This window comes from Camellia sinensis, chromosome 4 (genome assembly GCF_055761805.1).
Source record: "Camellia sinensis isolate YWXY chromosome 4, ASM5576180v1, whole genome shotgun sequence".
NCBI classification, from domain to species: domain Eukaryota; kingdom Viridiplantae; phylum Streptophyta; class Magnoliopsida; order Ericales; family Theaceae; genus Camellia; species Camellia sinensis.
The window spans coordinates 67,320,639-67,342,670 of record NC_138964.1 but is presented as its reverse complement, the minus strand read 5'-3'; positions in this window follow the sequence as shown (position 1 = coordinate 67,342,670).

The window sequence follows — 22,032 nt, the reverse complement described above, 5'->3', positions numbered from 1 at the left end:
TCAATGCAGCTTATTGTTCAATGTTTGTGATGTTCACAACTCCCACTTCTTGACTTGGGTTTCCCACGCATATGCCCTCTGGCAGTTTTCCTTTCTCATTAACCTTTCCGGCCACTGCAACTACCTCTGCTTCCTTTCCCTTTGATTTTATCACAGTTTCTTCTTCTTTGTCTAGCTCATCACTCAGCCATCCGGTGTTATCAGCCGATCCATTCAGGTTGAACCACCTGATCTGTACATCTTCCTGATCATGCTCATCACAGAACTACAGATTGTCAAAATCCTCTTCGAGGTCTGCCAAATCATCTAACCCTGGGCTCGGGCCATCCTCCCTCCACATTGATGTTTGTCGAGATTGGTAACACCAATTCAGGCTTGGTTTGACTAGTTGGCACAATATAGTAACTCAGGTCATACACCCTCTCAAATAAGTCCCCAGGACACTCCAACAACATACTAGTACCTTTCTCCAAGGCTGACTTCCCTCCCATTGCGAGTATCATCACTACAAGCTTGGGTTGAGGTTTGAACGTGTCCATCATACACAGATCTGCGCCTTTGGGAATGAACAATGCTGATTTTGGTAGGTGGAAGGGGGTAATATATACACTGGGGTCATAAAAGATGGCCAGTGTATGGATCGGTTTAAGGTTTCGAGTAGGGGGGACTTGATTATGGGCTGGGAGCGGGTTGGTAGTTATGTTTGCTCTCTGAGGTGGAGCGTTCACCTTGTTGCAAATGAGATCCTAAATCTCATGACATAAACAGAAGCATTGGTCGGTGCCATGACTATGCTGCTGGTGAAAAGCACAGAATTTTACGGGGTTGTGTTTGGGTGGAAGAGGGTCAGGCAGTGGGCGAGGTTCTAAGGGTTTTAAGTGCCTTTTCTTAACTAGCACCTGCATGGCTTTGGATAAGGTCATATATAGTTGGTTAAAAGTCCTACCTTGAGGTCAGATAGGGTTAGATGATGTTTGTAGGTCTATATTGGCAAAGGGGTCGGCAGTTTTTGTTGTGGTGATAACACTTACATCCGATGGCCTCGCAGTTGTGCTACCACTAGTAACATTGGAACTGCGAACAAATGGCCTCTTGGCTAGCTCCTAATCCTCAGTAATAAGTCCTTGTTTCATGGCATCCACAATTTGGACCCCCATTTCATGAAGCTCTGTGAAGGTAAATAGAGGTAAAACAATCATCTTTTGCAGCAACTTGCCATGCAGATTCCGAACGACCATTCTGATCTAGTCCTTCTCAGTAGGCCTCGTGGTCAACATCGAGGCTTTGGCCCTCCATCTTATCACAAACTCAGAGAAACCCTCCTTCAGCTCTTGACGTGTTGTCTTGAGATCACGCTCAATCTGCGTATTATAAGAGTACTGAACAATGAAAGCTTCGGTCATCTCCTTCAAATTCTGCTTAACAAAATCTTCTAACTTAGCATACCAAATGGCCGCTATACCCGACATGGTGCGACCAAAGAGAGACAGCTTTTGTAATCTAGTTAAGCCCATCGGCCGCAAGATATCTAAAAACAGTCGCAAGTGAACCATCGGATCACTAGAACCGTCAAAACAATCAATGTGTGGCATCTTGAACTGCTCTAGTAATGTAACCATAGAATTAGCGTATCCATCCTCTATGTCTAGGATGGAGTTAACCCCTCTATCTTAGCTAGATTTGTAGAGAGAGAAATATTTTTGCTCCAAATTTTCCAACCCTCGAAAATAGAAGGGGAGGTCTTCTATTTATACAAAAATATGAAACACCCTCAGAAATATCCATACATACACATGTCAGCAAATGCATGCACCTGTGGGAATAGTTGGCACAACTGGCATAAATATCTACAAAAACACACCAGTGGCCAGCAGGCCACTAATGTTGGCTCGCAGGCCACACAAATGGCCGGCAGCCTACATTGGTGGCCGGTAGTCCACACTATGGGGCTGGCAGGTCCCAAGTTTTTTCAGGCTTGAAAAACTATGGTTTTGGTCCAAAACAAGGCAAAAGGTGTGTAGGGTTTGAAGGCTCAAAGCTATAGCATTCTGCTAAGGAGTTCGAGCACTTGACAAACATATACAAATTCATCTTTGGTTGTGTAAGTGGTGACGCCCAAGTCATAAGGGCGGTCAAAAATTGGGTGTCTACAGTTTCCCCTCTTCGACAGAACTCGAAGTCATGAAATGACGTGAGCGAATGTCAAAGCCCGAAGATGACCCATTTTGACAAGGCCGTAAGACTTGGGCAAACAATCAAGACATAAATAAAATTGGTTGAGCTCGCAAGCAGCCTACGTATCCCTTTACAAGGAATCAAACCAGCGTAGTCCTGGGGCAAGATGCAAATGATATGCATGAAAAAGACTTTGAAAGCTGGACTCACACGCTTCGCGAAGCCGGCTATTTTGAAAACTCATGATTATGCAAGATGATGCAATAAGAAATAATAGATACAATAAACAATAACAAGATAGCAACATATGAATGAGCAGCTTCAAGCTTAAAACCAACACAGGTTCCATGAAAGAAGATCTAAAACACACTCTAACCACGCCGAAACGTGAGATGAGGAAAGAAAACACCACTCAGGGTCGCGTTTCACGCGTCTTGAGAAGCTGAGAAACAAAAGTCACTCGGGATAGCGCTTCATGATTCCCGAGATAAAAATTGCTCAAGGTCGCATTTCATGTGTCCTGAAATAAAAAACACAACCACTCAGGAACGCGTTTCATGCGTCCTAAGATAAAAGCAAAACCACTCAAGCTCGCATTTCATGCATCCTGAGATACTCTAATCACGCTGAAATCGTGAAAAGAGAAGAAAAGCTGCTCGGGGCCGCATTTCACGCATCCTCAAATAAAACCCACTTAGGGCCACGCTTCACGGGTCCTAAGATACTCTAATCACGCCGAAACTGTGAGAAGATGAGAAAAACTGCTCAGGGTCGCGTTTCACGCGTCCCGCGATAAAACTCGCCCAGGGTCGCGCTTCACGTGTCCTGAGATAAAAAGGCAAAAGGTACAAGACTGTACCATAAATACACAATGTAGTGAAAGTGTGCGACAGATGCACAAAATAAGCATGTGCCATAGATGCACAAAGTGAGCATGTGTGATAGATGCACAAAGTGAACAAGTGCGATAGATGCATAAAGTGCGCAAGTGCAATAGATGCACAAAATGAATAGGTTTACAAATAAATACATTGAAAACGCATGTTCCATGCAAGATAGACAATTGACGTATGATGTTAATCGAAAGCATGTTCTATGCATGAAATAAAAGCATATTTTATGCAAAATTGAAAGCATATTCTATTCATGAATCATGAATGATACAGGACACGCGTGCAACATAAGTTGTAGACACCCCATTTTTAACTGCCTTTAAGACTTGGGGGCCTCAAGTTGATTGCTTAAGGATGAAGGCTACATTGTGCAAAGGTTCGATTTCTTCGGCAAGAGGAGCTTCAAATCTCAACCTTACATCCCATTTTGGACCAAAACTATTTTGACCAAAATTATTTTAGACCTTAAAACCCTCTCTTTCAAAATATTTTTGAAAATGTTTCTGCGATGTTCCGAGGCTCGCATTTCGATAAAAATTGCTCTTTTTGGTTAACCGAGCAAGGACAAAATGGAAATAAATTAAAGAGAGGTGAACTCTTTGAAAATTATTTCAAAACACCTTATTTAGAGGTTTGGAGTTGAAAAAAATTGGGGGAGAGGGAAGAAACCTAGTTGGGGGAGAAGTTGGGCATGAACCGTTAAGACAAAATTGGGCAGCCTTCACTAAATCAGGTCTATCCTTTTGTACACTTGGACTTATGTTGTGAGACCACCACCATTGGAAAGAAGACTTCTGGGGCATCATTTTACACTCAAGAATCTCCTAAAGCCGAGTCCATATGAGGGAGATATGGTTGTTGGAAATTAGGCATCAATCTGATTGAGTTGGAAATGAGCAACCTTCACTAAAATAGGCATATCTTTTTTCACACATGGAATTTTGATGTGAGGCTACCACCATTGGAAAGTAGACTTTCGGGCTTCAATTTAGACTAAAAATGACCTGCAAAGGAGTTCGGATGAAAGAGATATGGCCGTTTGAAATCGGGCTTGGAAGTAGATTTTTGGCCGACTAGCCACCAATGAAACATGTCGGCCACTGGTGAACAAAGCTCAGATTTTGTAGTTATTTTCCTCCCACTGTCTTCCACAAGCTCCAGCTGTCTGTTTTGTTGATATTTTCGACTTGAGCTCTCATTTTTCTATATATAGAGGACCTTCTCTATTGTTTTTAAGGTTAGAACATTTTAGGAGTGAAAAAATTTTGGGAGTCTCTCTCTCTACATTTCTCTCTTTCTTGATGTTTTTTGCTCAGAAGCTTGCATACTTCAAACTTTAACCTATCAACCCTTAACCAAAGTGGTTGGTCATTGGGCTGAGGTTGCTTGAAGCTCTCTTGAAACTCCTTAAGTGGGTTTCGGCTTCAATTGTGGCCTAGAATCACTCTTTCTTTCAAGAGTTATAACCTTTACCCTTTAAAGCTTGTTTTCCATGTTTGTTTTGCCATCTTTTTGTACTGTTTTGGGGCTGGTTTTGAACTGAAAAAACCTCTGTTTTGTGACCTAAAAGTGGTGGTTTGAGGTCATTTTCAATTAAGGGGTGGTTCACCTTTTTTGCTCCTTTGCTTGTTAAGCTTTTGTGTCTTTATTCATCACTTTCAAACCAACTTTTTCAGGCCTTTTAACCAATGAATTTTAGAGTATTTTTAGTAGTAAAAATCATTTTTTGAAGTCCAAAAGTGGAGGGGTTAGCCTCCTCTCCCCGTGCCTTGTTTGCATGCCTAGTTAGCTTCACATGTTACCATGTTTTTCTAACTTAACTTAGCTCAAGTCTAGTGTGTCTTAGCCTCTGAAATAACATGCTTTAGCTCTGTTTTGGGCCAGGTAGTTTGTTTGATTCTTGTTTTGCATAGTTGTAGTGTAACCCCATGTATTAGCTTATTGTTTTAGCTACTTTTGTCTTCATTCCAGCATGTTTTCCAACTAATTTTGGGCTATAAAAACTCTATGTTTTTTGGCTGAAGCTTGGGTCCTAAGGCCATTAAAGGTTGAGGGGTTGATAGGCCTTATTTATACCTTGTTTTGGAGCCCTTTGCCCTTGTGTTTCCCACCCTTTTGCTATCTTTTTTCAAGATTTTATACACTGATTTTCAGAGCTATTTCAATGGCTAAAAACATGTTTTGAAGTTCAAATTTAGAGGGGTTAGCCTCCCCTCCTTGTATCTTGTTTACTAGTCTAGCATGCTCCTTATCTTAGCCTATTAATCTAGCTTTTTCTAGTTTAATTCCAGCATGTTTTAGGACTTGTTTTGCACTAATTTAGGACTATTTTGAGCTGTTGGCTACATTTGAGCTTTATTTTGTATGCTGGCTACATTTGAGCTTTATTTTGTATGCCTCTAGTGTAATAGTCCTCACAAGTTTGGTGTTCTAGGCCTTAGACACCTTCTTGTTTGAGTTGATAGCATTTGTTTATGCCTTTATCACTCATTTTCAGTATTTGATCATTTCTGCAAACTTCATCATTTCTTGGTTTTACTTTTGCCTTGAAAGTGGTTCAAACCATTTGCTTGTTCAAAGCATGAAATTGAGGTTTTTGTGCTTAATGGTTTAATCCCCTTGGGGGTTCATTACCAACAGCATGAGGTCTCTTTCATGCCTAAAACAACTTGTTGTTTGAGCCATCTTTCCATTAGAGGATACTCACTAATGGACAAATCAATTAAAGAATGGTTTTGGTAATAAAATGAGTAAACAAAATTGGACAAGTAAAAGAGACAAGATCTGTATGTCGATTTTGTGATATACATATTCAGAATGCTACCTTGCATGTAGATTTACTACCCTTGGACTTTAGACATTTTGATATAATTCTGGGTATGGATTGGTTAACTAAATATTGTGCCACCATTAATTGTATAACAAAACGAGTTGTATTTAGACCTATGGAACAGGAAGAAATTATGTTTGTGGGTAACAGGGTAGTGCCTCCACCTTATTTGATATCTGCAATGAAAGCATATAAATTGAACAAGAAAGGGTGCCGAGGTTATTTATGTTGTGTGCTATCTAAACCATCTGAGAATGTTGAATTGAACAGTATCCCTATCGTTAGAGAATTCCCAGACATGTTTCCAAATGAATTACCAGGGGAATTAGTAGACAGGGAGATAGAGTTTACTATCGAAATTGTGCCAGACACTTAGCCAATTTTTAAAACTTCCTACAGAATGGCTACTGCTGAAATGAAAGAATTGAAGGAACAGTTACAAGACCTGCTTGATAAAGGGTTCATTTGACCTAGTACTTCGCCATGGGGTGCACCAGTGTTATTTTTGAAAAAGAAAGATGGAACCTTACGCTTGTGTATTGACTATCGAGAACTGAACAAGGTAACAATAAAGAATAAATATCCCTTACCACATATTGATGACTTGTTCGACCAGTTACAGGGATCACAAGTGTTTTCGAAAATTGATTTGAGATCCGGATATCACCAGTTGAAGGTGAAAGCAGAAGATGTCGAGAAAATCGCATTCAGAACGAGGTATGGAATTATGAATTTCTTGTTATGCCATTTGGGGTGACTAATGCTCTTACAGCGTTTATGGACCTGATGAACCGAATTTTTAAGACTTATCTTGATGATTTTGTTGTGGTTTTTATTGATGATATCTTGATATATTCAAAGAATAGACTTGAACATGAGCATCACTTGAGAACTGTCTTGCAAACACTTAGAGAAAAGAAATTATTTGCTAAACTAAAGAAATGTGAGTTTTGGTTGGATGAAGTTAGCTTCTTAGGGCATGTTATCAACAAAGAAGGGATTTCAGTGGACCCACAGAAAGTAGAGGCGATTGGGAATTGGCCTACACTGACAAATGTAACAGAAGTTTGCAGTTCATGGGCTTAGCTGGGTACTACAAGAGGTTTGTGAAAGACTTTTCGAAGATAGCTGTGCCTTGTACCCAACTGACATGAAAAAGGCAACAATTTGAATGGAATGATGAAAGAGAATCTGTCTTTCATCAGCTGGAAACAAGATTGACCACTGCACCAGTTTTGACACTGCCTTCAGGTACGAAAAACTTTGTGATTTTCAGTGATGCAACTTATAAAGGTTTGGGTTGTGTATTAATGCAGAATGGAAGGGTGATTGCCTACACCTCTCGGCAGTTGAGACCACATGAGAAAAACTACCCAACATATGATTTAGAATTGGCCGCAATTGTATTTGCTTTGAAAATATGGTGGCATTATTTGTATGGGGCAAAGTGTGAAGTCTACACAGATCACAAAAGGCTAAAGTACTTCTTTACACATAAATAACTGAATATGCGGCAGAGAAGATGGCTTAAATTGATAAAAGACTATGACCTTGAGATTCATTATCACCCTAGGAAAGCCAATACAGTTGCTGATGCCTTAAGTAGAAAATCGATGGCGAGCTTGGCTTGTTTACTCACTGAATAGGAAGAGATCTTGCAAGATTTTGAGAAATCCGGGATTGAAGTGATATTGAGTGAACAGGGCGGATTGATAGCTGCCATTTCAACTGAACCGGAAATCATCGATGAGATTAAACAGAAACAGAAGGAGGATGAACTCCTTAAAATGATAGTTGATGAATTTAAAATGAATATAGTGTGGTAAATGAGGTTCTGAAGTTCCAAGACAGACTGTGTGTTCTGAACATTCCCAAGTTAAAGAAGAGAATTCTAGATGAAGCCCACAAATCAGTGTTTGTTATGCATCCGGGTAATAACAAAAATGTATCGGGATATGAAACAGAGCTATTGGTGGCCCAAAATGAAGAAAGTGATTGCTGAGTATGTGTCCAAGTGCCTTCAGTGTCAACAAGTTAAAGCTGAACATTAGAAACCGGGTGGCCTACTTCAGCCTCTCCCTATTCTCGAATGGAAGTGAGAGCATGTGACAATGGACTTTGTTGTTAGTCTACCTCGCACTCTCCGGGGTATGGACTCTATTTGGGTTGTAGTTGATAGACTAACTAATTTTGCACATTTTCTGCCTATTAAAACTACATTCGATGGTTATAGATTGGCTACTATATATGTTGATGAGGTTGTTCGTTTACATGGAGTTCCGGCATCCATTGTTTCGGATACAGATCCGAAAATTGTGTCTAGATTGTGGAAAAGCCTACAAAGAGCTATGGGAATAGAATTAAGATTCAGTACCGCGTTCCATCCACAAACCAACGGGCAATTAGAATGGACAATACAGACCTTGGAAGATATGCTTCGGATGTGTGCTTTAGATTTCCAAGGGAATTGGGAAGATTATTTACCACTAGCAGAATTTGCATACAATAATAGCTTCCACTCCAACATCGGCATGGCACCATACGAAGCTTTATATGCTAGAAGGTGTAGATCACCAATTTGTTGGACAGAGGTCGGAGATAAGGCCTTACTTGGGCCTAAAATTGTACTTCTGAGAAGATCAAAATCATTCAACAAAGGCTCAAAACAGCTCATAGTTGACAAAAGAATTATGCAGATGTTGGAACAAGACCTCTTGAATTTGAGGTCGGTGATCACGTGTTTATCCGTGTGACGCCGATGAAGGGCCAAGTAAGATTTGGAAAGAAAGGTAAATTGTTGCCCCGTTACATTAGGCCGTTCCAAATTCTAGAAAGGCTTGGTCCTGTTCCTTACCGAGTCTCTTTGCCACCAGGATTCGAACAAATGCATAATGTATTCCACGTATCAATGTTAAGGGGTTATCTTCGAGATCCGCTTCATGTGATTGATCATCACCTAATAACTCTTGATGAAAATATGGAGTACATAGAATGGCTGGAACGAATCATTGACCGGCAAGTGAAATAGTTGAGAAGCAAGTCCATCCCGATGGTAAAAGTGGAATGAAAAGAACACTATGGGTCAGACGCTACATGGGAAAAAGAAGATGAAATGCAATTGCGCTATCCATATTTGTTTCCCGACGAAGGTAAAATAAGTTTGGCGGACCAAACTTCCTAAATGAGGGAAGGCTGTGATAACCCTGTTCCGTATTATGCTAATTAATCTTAATTATGATTGTGATTATGTGTTTGATATGATTTTGAGTGCCATTTATATGATTATATGCGGTTTTGAATTTCTATCTATTCACCGTAGGAAAATCTGTTCAACTTACTGTTATAGACTGAAAATTGAAGGCCTTATCGGCCACAGAAACTGAAATTGACTACGCCATGGTGATTGGTGTAATTTTTAGAGCTTATGGTGAAATTTAATTGAAAATTTATTCAGATCAAAATAATTAGATTCAGAACGATTAATTAAGCTTAATTACATAGCCTTAATCAATTTGATTAAAACAAGCATATATAAAGGCCCCATTACACATGTATTCATTCCGCTTGAACTCAAAATCCAAAGTTACACTCTAGAGAGAGAGAGGGGCCGGTTCTAGAGAGAGAAAGAGGGAGAATTGTGTGTTTTACCTCAAAGTTTGTGAATTGGGAAGCTACACTCAAGATTTAATTACATTTGTAAAGATTGGAGCCCCTAGGTGAGTAAATTCATGAGTTTGAGTTTATGATTTTGTGGATTCAAAGCTAGATGATAATCAAGAACATAATTTGAGTTGAAATTGATGAATTTGGGGCTTGTATGTACATGCATGTACATAATTGCCATGATTTCATACGTTCAAACATGAATTATGTTGAACAAGAAGAATTGAACACCAATTCTCACATGGATGCATGATTTTCATGAATTTCACGATTATGAGTGTTATTTTTACCATTTAGAATAGAGTTGGAGTCAAGAATGTAAATGCATGCAGGATTGATGAAGACATGGGGTTTGTATGAAGTTGAATATATGTGCTTTGAAACCCATTGTAGACCGCCCCGAACTTCGCTCCTCGTGCGAGGGCGCGAATTGTAGTTCTAGCTACTACAGTTTGGACTCCTGTCACAGTTCAGAAATCTAATCTTACAAAGTGCAATGTAAGACTAATAAACCACCAAAGAGTCCAAATCTGACAAATCAGTTTGGAAATCGATTTTAATCAAAAGCGCCAAACATGGACTGCTTTGCCAGATTTCAGAGTCGCCACCTAAATATTTTATTTTGGAAAAATTTAGGAAACCCTAACTCGTGCCTAAGGCCACGTGTCCGTCATCACCAAAGTTGCCTCGGGTCGGGAACTTGGGTACGAGAGGAGAAGGTCCTGAAATGAGCACCCCCACTCGCCCGATCCAAGATCGACCTCTACTAACATGATATGTTTTTTTTGAAAATACATGCGTTCTTATTCCGGTTTATTGGCTAACTTACTATGTGATGCACACAGCATACAAGTATAGACTCAACCGCAAGAATTGGAACAAAACGACTCATGTTTGTTTTTCGAAATTGGTTTGAAAGTGCTACTCGAAAGTAGGCTAAAACGCGGATTTGCCACCCTCAAGTGGGCTTAGAAAAACATGATTTTGCCACTTCAAGTGGGCTTAAAACTCACAATCATCGAGTTGTTCTAATTCAGGCAATCAAACCTTCACCCACAAGCATTCATGCAGTTAATCATTTAAGTAGTTAGCCTCATGGCAAGCATGCTATCATGGCAGTCACTTGCACACATGCAAGGATGCTAAAGCATAAACACTTACAGTGTACTTCGAGCCAAAACAAATGCTAGTTAGAAAGCATGCATGATCCTAACTATGTTAAGATGCCTAATGCAACTAAGATAGGCTCGGCTATTCTAAGATGTCATGTGAATGCAACTTGACAACATGTATTCAAATTGGTATTGAAATACAATGCAGTTTGTATGATGCGCCGAGCCCGGTGCATGCAAAATCGATGAACGAATGCAAACATGCAAAGCATAAGGTATGCTAATCGAAAGCAGTTAAGTAAAAGGGAGAAAGAAATGGGGGTTGGATGACATGCATCACACACACGCACACTTATTACAAAATTTTCCCTCTCGATGGAGGGTCCGAATAATAAGCTAACTAGCTAATCTAAGCTAATTAAACTAATTATTACAAAACAAAGCTAATTAACTAAAAAGTTAACTAATTACCAACACAAATTGATAGCTAAGCGCATTAACTACTTAAGTACAGAACCAAATAGCTAACTAGCTAAGCAAAGCAGTTAAAAGGAGCCTCGAGGCGAGAAGTGCATGCATGCTCGATCGCCTCGCTTGGAAATCCATTACTGTGCCTCGAGTTGCCTCTGTTTGCATTTGATCTCAGAACACTATACAAACCTCCAGATAGCTTCTACTCCAACATTGAGACCCCCAGGAGGGCTGCCGACCAGAAAATGGTGGTGTAGACCACCTGTGGACCACCTAAACATGCTGCAGACCAGAAAAAGTGGTTGGCCAGCTATTTTTTCTGGTCTGCCGACCAGAACATCCTGCCAAGCTCCAATTCGCCGCAACAGAGAACAAGAAGGGGCACAGCAGTGTATTTGCAAGGTATGTACGCACAACCAACCTCCCTATCATTTCTCAAGCTTAAGGGAGTGTGGTATTCGACTCTCGGGCCACCAACCGAGCATCGTAATGCACGATGGCCGAGAAGCCAATTTTGCACAATTTAATGTCAATGAATGCACAAATAACACATAAGAGCCTTAACCTCTATCATGCTTGATCAAGAGGGTCGGCGATCAATAAATGAGGCGCATTTCATCACTTCAAGTATGAAACGCTCATCGTTTCTCGTGTTTGGATTAACGTCCGATCCAAACACATGCAATGCAACTCAGGCATGTTATCTTGACATGCTTTACTTGGTCTCATTTTGTTTACACATTTTAAGCTTACCAATTAATCCTTTAATTGATTTGTCCAAATGTGATTGTCCTCTAATGGGAAAGATGGTCTAAACCACAAGTACCTTAAGCATGAAAGAAGCCTCATGCCTTTGGTTAGTAGAAGCCCTCAAGAGAAGGCTAAAACCATTAGGCATGAGAACCTCAATTCCATGCTCAAGCCAACAAGGGGCTCAAGACCTCTTTCAAAACAAATGAAGGAGTAAACAATGGAGTGCAATGGCATGTATTTCAGCATTGAAATGAGATGCTAAAGAGCTTGAAATCATGCAAACAAACCATGGAATGCATGCTAAGGGCCAAGAGCATTGAAGCTAGCAAAGAGCATAACACAAGGGGCATGCAATATCAAGCTTAAACAACCAAACCAGCCCAAAACAGAGCTACAACAGGCGAAAATAGTGGCTAAAATGAACCGAGAAGATAACATGAAAAGCAAGAAAATGATGTTCATGCATTGGCTCATAAACGAGGCATAAGGTTCAACTCTCAAACACAATTAAAGAGCGATATATATGAGTGTATGATGGAAGTATATGCTCTGAAATACTATGCCAAATGATGCCAAGGCATGCAAATAGCTCAAATAAAGCATGCCAAGAGGCTTGAAATACAAAGCTAGTCAAGGGCTTTACACTACAACCATGCTAATCAATGCTCAAATGACCTTATGCACTCAAAATAGACCTAAGGCAGGTCAAAATGGTAGCAAAAACATGCTAGACTTACAACATAGATGGCAAGAAAAATATGCTCCCGTATTAGCTCACAAACAAGGCATAAGGGCACGACTCTTAAACACAATTAAAGAGTGATAAACATGGGAGTATGGTAAAGATATAAGCTCTGAAATTCCATACCAAATGATGCCAAGGCATGCAAACATCACAAATATAGCATGGTAAGGACCTCAAAACTCAAGACTAGTCAAGGCATTTGCACTATAGCTATACAAAACATGAGTCATATGACCAAGGCAACCCAAAACAGTTCTAAAGCATGTCAAAATAATGCTAAAACATGTATGGAGTATAGCCAAGGTAAGCTAGCATGACGGGCCAAAACACCAAATACACTAGGCTAATGGGCAAGATTGCACTACAAGTGCACAAACCAAGCAAGAGGTGACTCCACCAACCAAAAAAAGAGTTATGGAATTTCAAAATAACACCAAAAATGGGCTGAGACTAAGCCAACACATGCTACAATAACAAGCTAACTCATTAGGCATGCAAGGCTAGCAAAGAGGATTTACACTACAAGTGCATGAAGCAACCAACCAATGATCAAACAAGCCAAAAATAGAGTTAAAGCATGTTAAATAATGGCAAAAAATGTGCTGGAGTGGAGCCAAAACATGCTAGAATTATAGGCTAAAATAGCAAGCATACAAAGCTAGTGAGCAAGGTTTACACTACAAGTGTATGGAGCATGCAAGGAGTGGCCAAACCAACCACAAAAAGAGCTAAAACATGTTAAAAAAGTCACAAAAACATGCTTAAACTAAGCCTTAAGAAGGGAGAAATACATGCTCATTTGATAGGCCAACAACACATGCTAACAAGACAAGAGGAGGGGGGACAATCCCCACCCATTTAGGGCCTCAAAACTACCTTTCCACAGCTGAAATTCCTCTGGAATTCAGTGATTTTAAGGCCAAATGGAAGTTGTTTGAAAAGCTTGAAAGATAGCTCAAAAGGCCTTACAAGCCAAGGAGCAAAAGGGATGAAACACCCCCTAGCCAAACAAGGCTTAAACCACCACTTCGAGGATTGAAAAATAGAGTTTTTTTTAGTTCAAAACCAAGCCAAAAACTGTTTGAAAGGGTGGCAAAACAAGTATGCAAAGGTGTCCAAGATAGTGTACAAAAATGAGCTTAAAAGAGGAAGATGCTTACCCTTGAAGCACAGCTGAAAAATAGCCAAAATTCTGAGCTAAAACCAACTTCTAGGACTCAAAGGAGGCTCCAAGGAATCTTAGCCCAATGGTGAACAAGTTTGATCAAGGATGCCTAGGCCAAGGACAGGTATATCTCCAAGTAGATCTCTTGCATGCACACAAGGTGAAGAGGGAGAGCCAACTAGAGAGACAAGCTGAAATTCAACTCTGGAATTTCTAGAGAGAGAGAACGTTTTAGAGAGAGAGGCTCCCAAAATTGCTTCAATCTTCTTCTCTTGCAAAATGGGAGATATGGCTCATATATAGCAAAAAGCAAGAGTTGGTTCGAAATATCTGTTTATGGAACAGCTGGAGGTTGTGGAAGACAGTTGGAGGGAAAAGATCTTCAAAAAATTTGAGTTTGGGACCTGTAGACCACTTTTCTGGTCGACCGAGCACCTTTTTGGGTCGACTGGATACTTTTCTGGTCGGCAGCCCATTTTTCTGGTCGGCAGGAAAATTCTGCTTTCTAGGTCCAACTTCAAATGGCATATGTCCTTCACCTGGATGCCTTTTCAGGTCATTCTTGTGTCCAAATTGAAGCCCCGGAAGTAAGAATTCCAATGGTGGCAGCCTTGCATCAAATATCCAAATGTGTGAAAAGTTATTCCTATTTTAGTGAAGCAGCTTAGTTTCGATCCTTCCCGGATTCATGCCGAACTTCTCCCAAACTAGTTTTCTTCTCTCCTTTCCTCTTTTCTTCAACTCCAAACCCCTAAACAAGGTTTTTTGAAATATTTTTCAATGATTTCATCTCTCTTTCATTCATTCCCACTTTGTCCTCGCTCAGTTTACCGAAAAATGCAACATTTAACGAAATGCGAGCCTCGGAACATCGTAGGAACTTTATTTCAAAAATATTTTGAAAGAGAGGGTTTTAAGGTCTAAAAACCATTCAAAATAGCTTTGGTCCAAAATGAGGTGTAAGGTTGGGATTTGACCCTCCTCTTACCGAAGGAATCGAACCTTTGCACTACACAACTTTCACCACCAAGTAAGCAATTAGCGACGCCCAAGTCTTAAGGGTAGTAAAAAATGGGGTGTCTACACCCATGAAGAGAACTCAAAAATGATTGTTGAAAAAGGACCATGAATTTGAGCAATTTGGTCTCATATTCTTACATTCTCATACTATATAATGTGTTTCCATGTTTTTGCATAAAAAATATGAGTTTTGGAGCCTTTGGGCTCGAGTTTGAAGTTAAATCGGAGTTCTGGAAATTCCAGAATCCGGTATGTCTGCTCGAGCAGGGGAACCGTCGCTCGAGCGTGATATGTTAGTTCCCAGAAGTTTTGTAGACATGGATGTTTGCTCGAGCGGGTAGAGTTATGTTCGAGCGTCTGTGCACGTATTTTGACTCTCAGCTCAAGCGTTGAAAGTGGAGCTCGAGCGCAAAAATGGGGTAACCAATACTTTTGCAGACCAAAGGGGTCCGCTCGAGCGGGTAAACCTGCGCTCAAGCGGGAAGCGTTGTTTCAGAAATTTCATAAGTATATGGTATGGCTTGTTTTTCGTTCTCTTTCTCTTCTGAACACTCTTAGGCATGCATTGAACATTGTGAATGGAGTAAGAAGATAAGAAAGAGGCCTAAGAGGAATAAATAAATTAAGAACGGATTGAATTGCTTGTGACCCATTATGTGCTATGGTTTATGTAGGGTCGAGCACAATGACGAATCCACCGGCAGAACACTGTGAGTAATATCTTAGTAAAGATATTATGAAGTATGCTGTTTGTCCAACTGCTTATTCTTATTTGAGTTCACAAGTTTGTTACTTTGAATTGTGGACGAATATACGTTTGACATGAATGATTGGTCCAAAGGCCGTTTGACATGAATGATTGGGCCAAAGGCCATTTGACTTGAGCGATTGGGCCGAAGGCCATTTGACATGAATGAGTGGACCAAAGGCCGTTTGACATGAAGGATTGGGCCAAAGGCCATTTGACATGAGCGATTGGGCCAAGGCCGTTTGACATGAAGGATTGGGCTAAAGGCCATTTGACATGAGCGATTGGGCCAAAGGCCGTTTGACATGAATGATTGGGCCAAAGGCCGTTTGATATGAATGATTGGGCCAAAGGCCGTTGGACAAGAATGAACTGGACCCGAGGCCATTTGATAGGTCTAGATCTGTAGTCGCCTGACGTACGAGATAGAAACATGAATTGGGCCTAAGGTCGTCTGATGTATTTGTTTTAAATTCCATTCATGTATCTTCTTTATTCGATATTATTCACTGGGCTTTCGCTCACTCTCATTTATGTGTCTGTAGGTGAGCCAAGAGATGTACAAACCTAGCCCCAGTGAAGTATGTAAGGAACAGTCAAGGTTTTGAGGAGTCAGCCCATATGTCTCACGCACGAGACTAGTCTTCGCCCTTTTGTTCCTTTGTTATATTTTCGCTATGTTGGTGAAAACTTTGGATCACCTTTGTATATAAGCTTTTGGTTTGGCTGACTATGACTTGAATGATCCTGTTGTGTAAAGCTTATATGCTAACTTCCTTTGATGTGGGTTATTAACGAATATATGTGAAATGTTATGATGTGCCATGTAACCACAGCTCTATGGGCAAAAGTTTTAAGTTTGCTTTCGTTTTGGCCCCTTAACTCTGTTGAAATATATCTAATCTAGTTTGAGGCCATAGGGTATCTCTTGATTACTGGCCGGTTATGACCTTAATCCATGGGGGCGGCTTCGGGTCATGACATTTAGTATGACGCAAAAGGGCAGGTTTGGTGGATGCAGTTACGGGCAGTTGCGATCTGTTGATTCGGGGTTGTGCATCTTGAGGGATGATTCTGTGCGTGTCATGCAGCGATAATTCTCGAAAATTGTTTTGAAAAGTTTTAAAAGTTGATTTTTCTCAAAATTTTACTTTTTACAACTTAGACGATTTTGGGACCAGAAGGAAAATTTTTAGTGCTAAAAACTTTAATTCCATTGACTTCAACACAAGTACATTCTCCAAATGCTCTGATTTAAATCAAAGCTTTTACATCATAAAACTTGAAAAGAAAGGTCAAAGTAATAAACTAGGAGCATAGGTGAGATTAGGTGCTCCGGCGTCCCCTGCTCGTACTTGTGGAAGCCACTACAGCCAAAGTTGGCCCAACCTATGCCTTCTCCTTGAGCCAAGATAAGCACTCGCCGAAAAGGGCATAACTGAAACTAGGGGCAGGAGCCAGAAGCTCTATCGTCCTCTAGGTAGCGAGGTACCGAGTCAAGGATGAAGCACGAAGTGGGAATGGAGCTGGGTATTCTACTCCCTCTTTTGGTCGGGTCTGATCGTGTCCAAACTGCAATCTGAACTGGAAGGGGAAATAGAACACACCATGGGTGAGGCCAATCAATTGTATGCCCGGTTGTCGAGACATGATATAGCTCATTTCAGCCAAATTAAGCTAGGAGCAATGCCAAGCTATGTCCGTTGCATTTCTGCTGCACATCCAGTTGCACCATCATCCCTCATTAGGAAAGTCCACTAGTCGTTGGCGGAAGAAGTAAGCTCAGACTGAATATTCGGGGCAAGGGTCCACCACTTTCAGCTTATCCATGAGCCATACTGAGGAAGGAATGAAAAATAAGAGAGATTAAAGAATAGAGAGATGTATATTGAGAGAAAAGGAAAGATAGGGATTTGAGAGAAAAACAGAGCACAGGTGCTAAGTGATGTGAGAATCACATGTGTAAGAAAGGGTGGGAAACAATACCTGGAGCAGTAGTGGACTCCCTAGAAACCTGGTGGCCTCTCGTCGATGAAAAGCATCTAAACCCATCAAGGTCTCGGCCAGTGCTAAACCAATGCAGCTCTTACCCTCTTCAGGCATTCGGCTACTTCGATTAGCTTAATGTTGGCTTTGCCGCAAGTAGGGGTAAGAAGAAAATGCACGAGCATACAGAAATAGAGGGCATGTTACCGAAAGCCTTGCCAGAGAAGGTCACCTTTGTCTTCGAGGACAGAAAATTGATAAATCAAACCGGGTACATCTAGCTACCCGTCATGAGCTAAAGATTGAGCTTCATGCAAAGTAAGCTCACATATCCGTCCCAAAGCCAGGGGGCATGGCCAAAACGGGGCTAAGGCATGATTTCCTCTTCGTGTCGGGATTCTAGCAATGCTTGAAACTCTTCAAGAGTCGGACACATTTCCTGTGCTCCGAAGCGAAATACATGTGTAATTGGGTCCCAACATCGGGCCCTGGCATAGAGGAATGGAAAACAAAGTGGAGTACGGATCAACAGAAAAAGAGTGTTTATGCAGAAACCTTAGAAATTTACCTTTTTCGTGCCATCTAAAGTGGCTATCCACTCTTTGAGCTTCTCGGCAAAGAATGTCTCCATTTTCAAAGAAAACAACAACTAAAATGAGGTGCTGGTGAAGAAATCACGAAGGTGGACCTTTTGTAGAAGATAGGGCTGTGAGTGGAGGCTAGCTGTTAGCCAGCTGGTGGATCACCGCAAGTGGCTGACCGTCCACTTTTAATGACCGGCCGTCCACTTTTGTGGCGTGGCAGTTTGCATTTTCGTTTTGTCTTGGTCTTTGTTGTTTTTAGCAGGTGTACATAGTTGTGTTTAAGTTACTTTTACTTTGTTTTCCATTCGTCGAGTTGTATTTTTGTATTTAGGTCATTGGTCGGCTCATTATTCGATTAAGAATATCATTCCAATACAAGCATTCTTGGTTTCAAATTCAACTCCATTTTCATTCTATGCAAATGTGGTACTTATGATGCAAAAACAATAACTCTTTTCATAAAACTGTAGGGTTTTCCCCCGATCATAATTTTTTACAAAAGAGAGTACAAGTTTTCAAAAGCAAAAGTAAAAAACTAACTGAAGCTATACATATGCTAAGCTACCAAAATAAAAGAAACTAAGCAAAAGAGTACAAAAATTTGCGTCGGTCCCATCAAGCTCGCGAGGCCCTCTTCGTACTCTTTCTTGGAGGGGACTCAGGGGCACAATCTCCATCGATGCTGCTATTAGAATTGGACTCCGAACTAGGGCCGGTATCATCATCTCCGCTCCTTGACTCAGAGCAAGCCTCTGCGTCTTCTTCGCTTTTTGAGCCCAAGCCAGCATCATTGTCTCTGCTCTTAGACTCAGAGCGTCGGCTCACTACCTCCTCGGAGTCGCTGGTCTCAGTATCATCCTCACTCAAAATCGGCTTCGAGTTGCTCCGACTTCGGGCATCTCTGCCCTTACTTCGAACTCAATGCTCGTTTTGTCTTCGTGCTGGAGCTTATCTACCTTTTCTCCCTACCGCTGGAGGAGGTGCCGCCGGTGCTGTTGTTGCAGCTGGTAGTGGCCTCGGTGCAGGTGGAACCTAAAAAAAAAAAAAACAACAAGCATCAACATATCAGATACAATATGTGTTGTTGCAGAATGGAGTATACAGTATGAGTATGATACAGAAAACAGATGCAGCATGGGTACAGTGTATCAGTATAGTGTATCAGAATGCATGCTAGTTTACCGTATGAGTATCATGTATTAGTGAGAGTATAGCATGTCAGTACAGTGTGTCAGTACAGTGTATTAGAATGCATGTTAGTTTATTGTAATGAAAATGCATGTACAGTGTGGGAAACAATGCGATGCATGAGGGGAAGGGAAGTATAGCTGAATACCGTGTAGAGCGAGCAACATCTCCCTCCTCTACACCATGTGAACTAGGGAGGCAACTAGCTAGAGAAGGCCCTCCGTATACTCTGTGGGCACCTACAAGGAAAGTTGAATAATCAGTATCTAAAAGGGAAATATACCTAAGGGATGCAAGTCATCAAGTGTGGTCCATACCTGAGGTGCGCCAGCGGCTTTGACATACCTGTGCCCCGCCTCCAGTGGCTCGATCGGGATCTGATATGCCATTCCACTTGGTTGCTGTAAACACCCCATTTTTGACCACCCTCAAGACTTGGATGTCATCGTTTGTGCACTCGATGATTGTGCTTGTTTGCGTTCATTTTGAGCGCCCAAAGTCCTTAGCGAAATGCCTTGTCTTTGAGGCTTTAAACCTTATTTGGTTTTGTACATGTTTTTGGACCAAGACCTTTTTGTCTCTAGCCTGGAAAAGAGGGTGACTTGTTGGCTAGCCCTAGACTGTGTCGGCCATGGCTTGTGCTTGTCGGCTACCAGTGGTGGCCGACAGCCATTGGTCTCCTTTTCCAGATATTTGTTGCCAGTTGTGCCAGTTGTTGCTCACTGAGCTGCATCTTCATACATGTGTATGGTGAGATGTATCTAAGCTTAAGACTTGTTTTTCTATATATAGGGGGTTCCTTCCCTATTTTTGAGGGTTAGAAGATTTTGGACTAAAATATCTTTCTCTCTAGCTTTCTCTCTCTCATTTGATATTTTGTGCTTGATTGCCTAGTTCCTCCATACTTTTGCACAGCAACCCTTAATCAAACTTGACCACCATTGAGCTGAGGTCTCTTGGAGTCTTGTTTGAGCTTTGGAAGGAAGTCTGAGCTTGGATTTGTGCCTATATTGTGCTTTGCTTCAAAGGTAGAGCACTTACCTTATTTAAGCTTATTGTGCATACTTAATTTCCTATCTTTTTCAACTGTTTTAAGGCTGTTTTTGAAGTGAAAAAAAGCTCTATTTTTGTGACCTAAAAATGGTGGTTTGAGCCTTTTTGAGTTAGCGGGTTGTCCACTCTTTTGGCTCATTTGTTTGTTAGGCTTTTTGTACTATTTTTCATCACTTTCAAATCAACTTTTTTGGGCCTTTTAACTACTAAATCTCAGAGGTTTTTTAGTGGTAAAAACCAACTTTTGAAGTCCAAAATTGAAGGGGTTAGCCTCTCCTCTCCTCCTTGTGTCTTGTTTGCATGCCTAGATAGCTTCAAATGTTAGCATATTTTTCTAGCTTAATTTAGCTTAAGTCCAACATGTTCTTGCCTCTGAAATAACCTGTTTTGGCTCTGTTTTGGGCTGGTTATTCAGTTGAGGCTTGTTTTGCATAGTTATAGTGTTAATTCGTTCATTAGCGTAGTGTTTTAAGGCTTTAACTATCATTGTTTTTAGTTAATAGCATGTTTTTAGTGCTTTTATCACTCATTTTCAACACATACAATCTCTGTAACCTCCCTCATTTCTTCACTTTTTCATTTGCTTTGAGGGTTGTTTCAACCTTAGGGTTGTTTAAGCTTGAGGTTGAGGCTCATGCTTTGTGGTTTAATCCTCCTTTGAGGGTTCATTACCAACGGCATGAAGCTTCCCTCATGCCTTGAACTACCCCTTGGTTGACACCTCTTTCGCTTTAGAAGACACTCACCAATGGACTAATTGATTAATGAATGGTTTGGTAACTAAAATGAGTAAAGAAAATTTGAAAACTAAAAGTATGCAAGATAAGCATCTTTCGTGTTGCATTGCATGTGTTCGAATCAGATATTAATTCGAACACAAGGAAAATGGGACATTTCATACTCAAAAGTGATAAAATGTGCTACTTTCCTTGGTCTCCATCACCCTTGATCATGCATGATTGGGTGGTGGTCTTTTTGAGTCTTGTTGTGCCCTCATCATGTTTATACAAACTTGGTTCCTTAGCCATCATGCATGGAAATTGCTTGGTTGATGCTTTGAGGGCCAGGAGTTACACTCTTTTCAGCTCGTTTGATGATAAGGAGGGTAATAGTACAAACAACCCTTGAGAATACACTGCTTTGCCTCTGTTTGCTCTCTGTTGCAGCAAAAAGGGAAGTTCTGGACAGGGGTGGTCGACTGGCCACCAATGGTGGCCGACGGCCACCATTGGTAGTCGACCGGCCATCAATGAAGAAATTGCTCAGTGTGATGTAAAGGGGGAGCAGAGGTGTTCTGGAGGTTGGTAGCTTCTTTGGTGTTCAAGTGTGCAAACAGAGTCTTACAACAGTGAGGCAGTGGTATTTTCGGGTGGAAACCAACCCAGCATGCATATGTACCTCACCCCAGAGGCCATTTAGTTGCTTTGCTTAGCTGATTAGGGGTAGCGAATTCATGCAAGTGTTGTAAATATTTAATTAGCTTAGATAGTTAATTATTCAATTTCTTTAGTTCAAGTGTTGTAATTAATTAGTTAGTGTAACTAGTTATTTGATTTCGGTTTGTAATATTTAATTAGCTTAGAATAAGTTAGTTAATTCATTTCAAGTGTTGTAATAGTTAGCTTAATTAGCATAGCTAGTTAGTT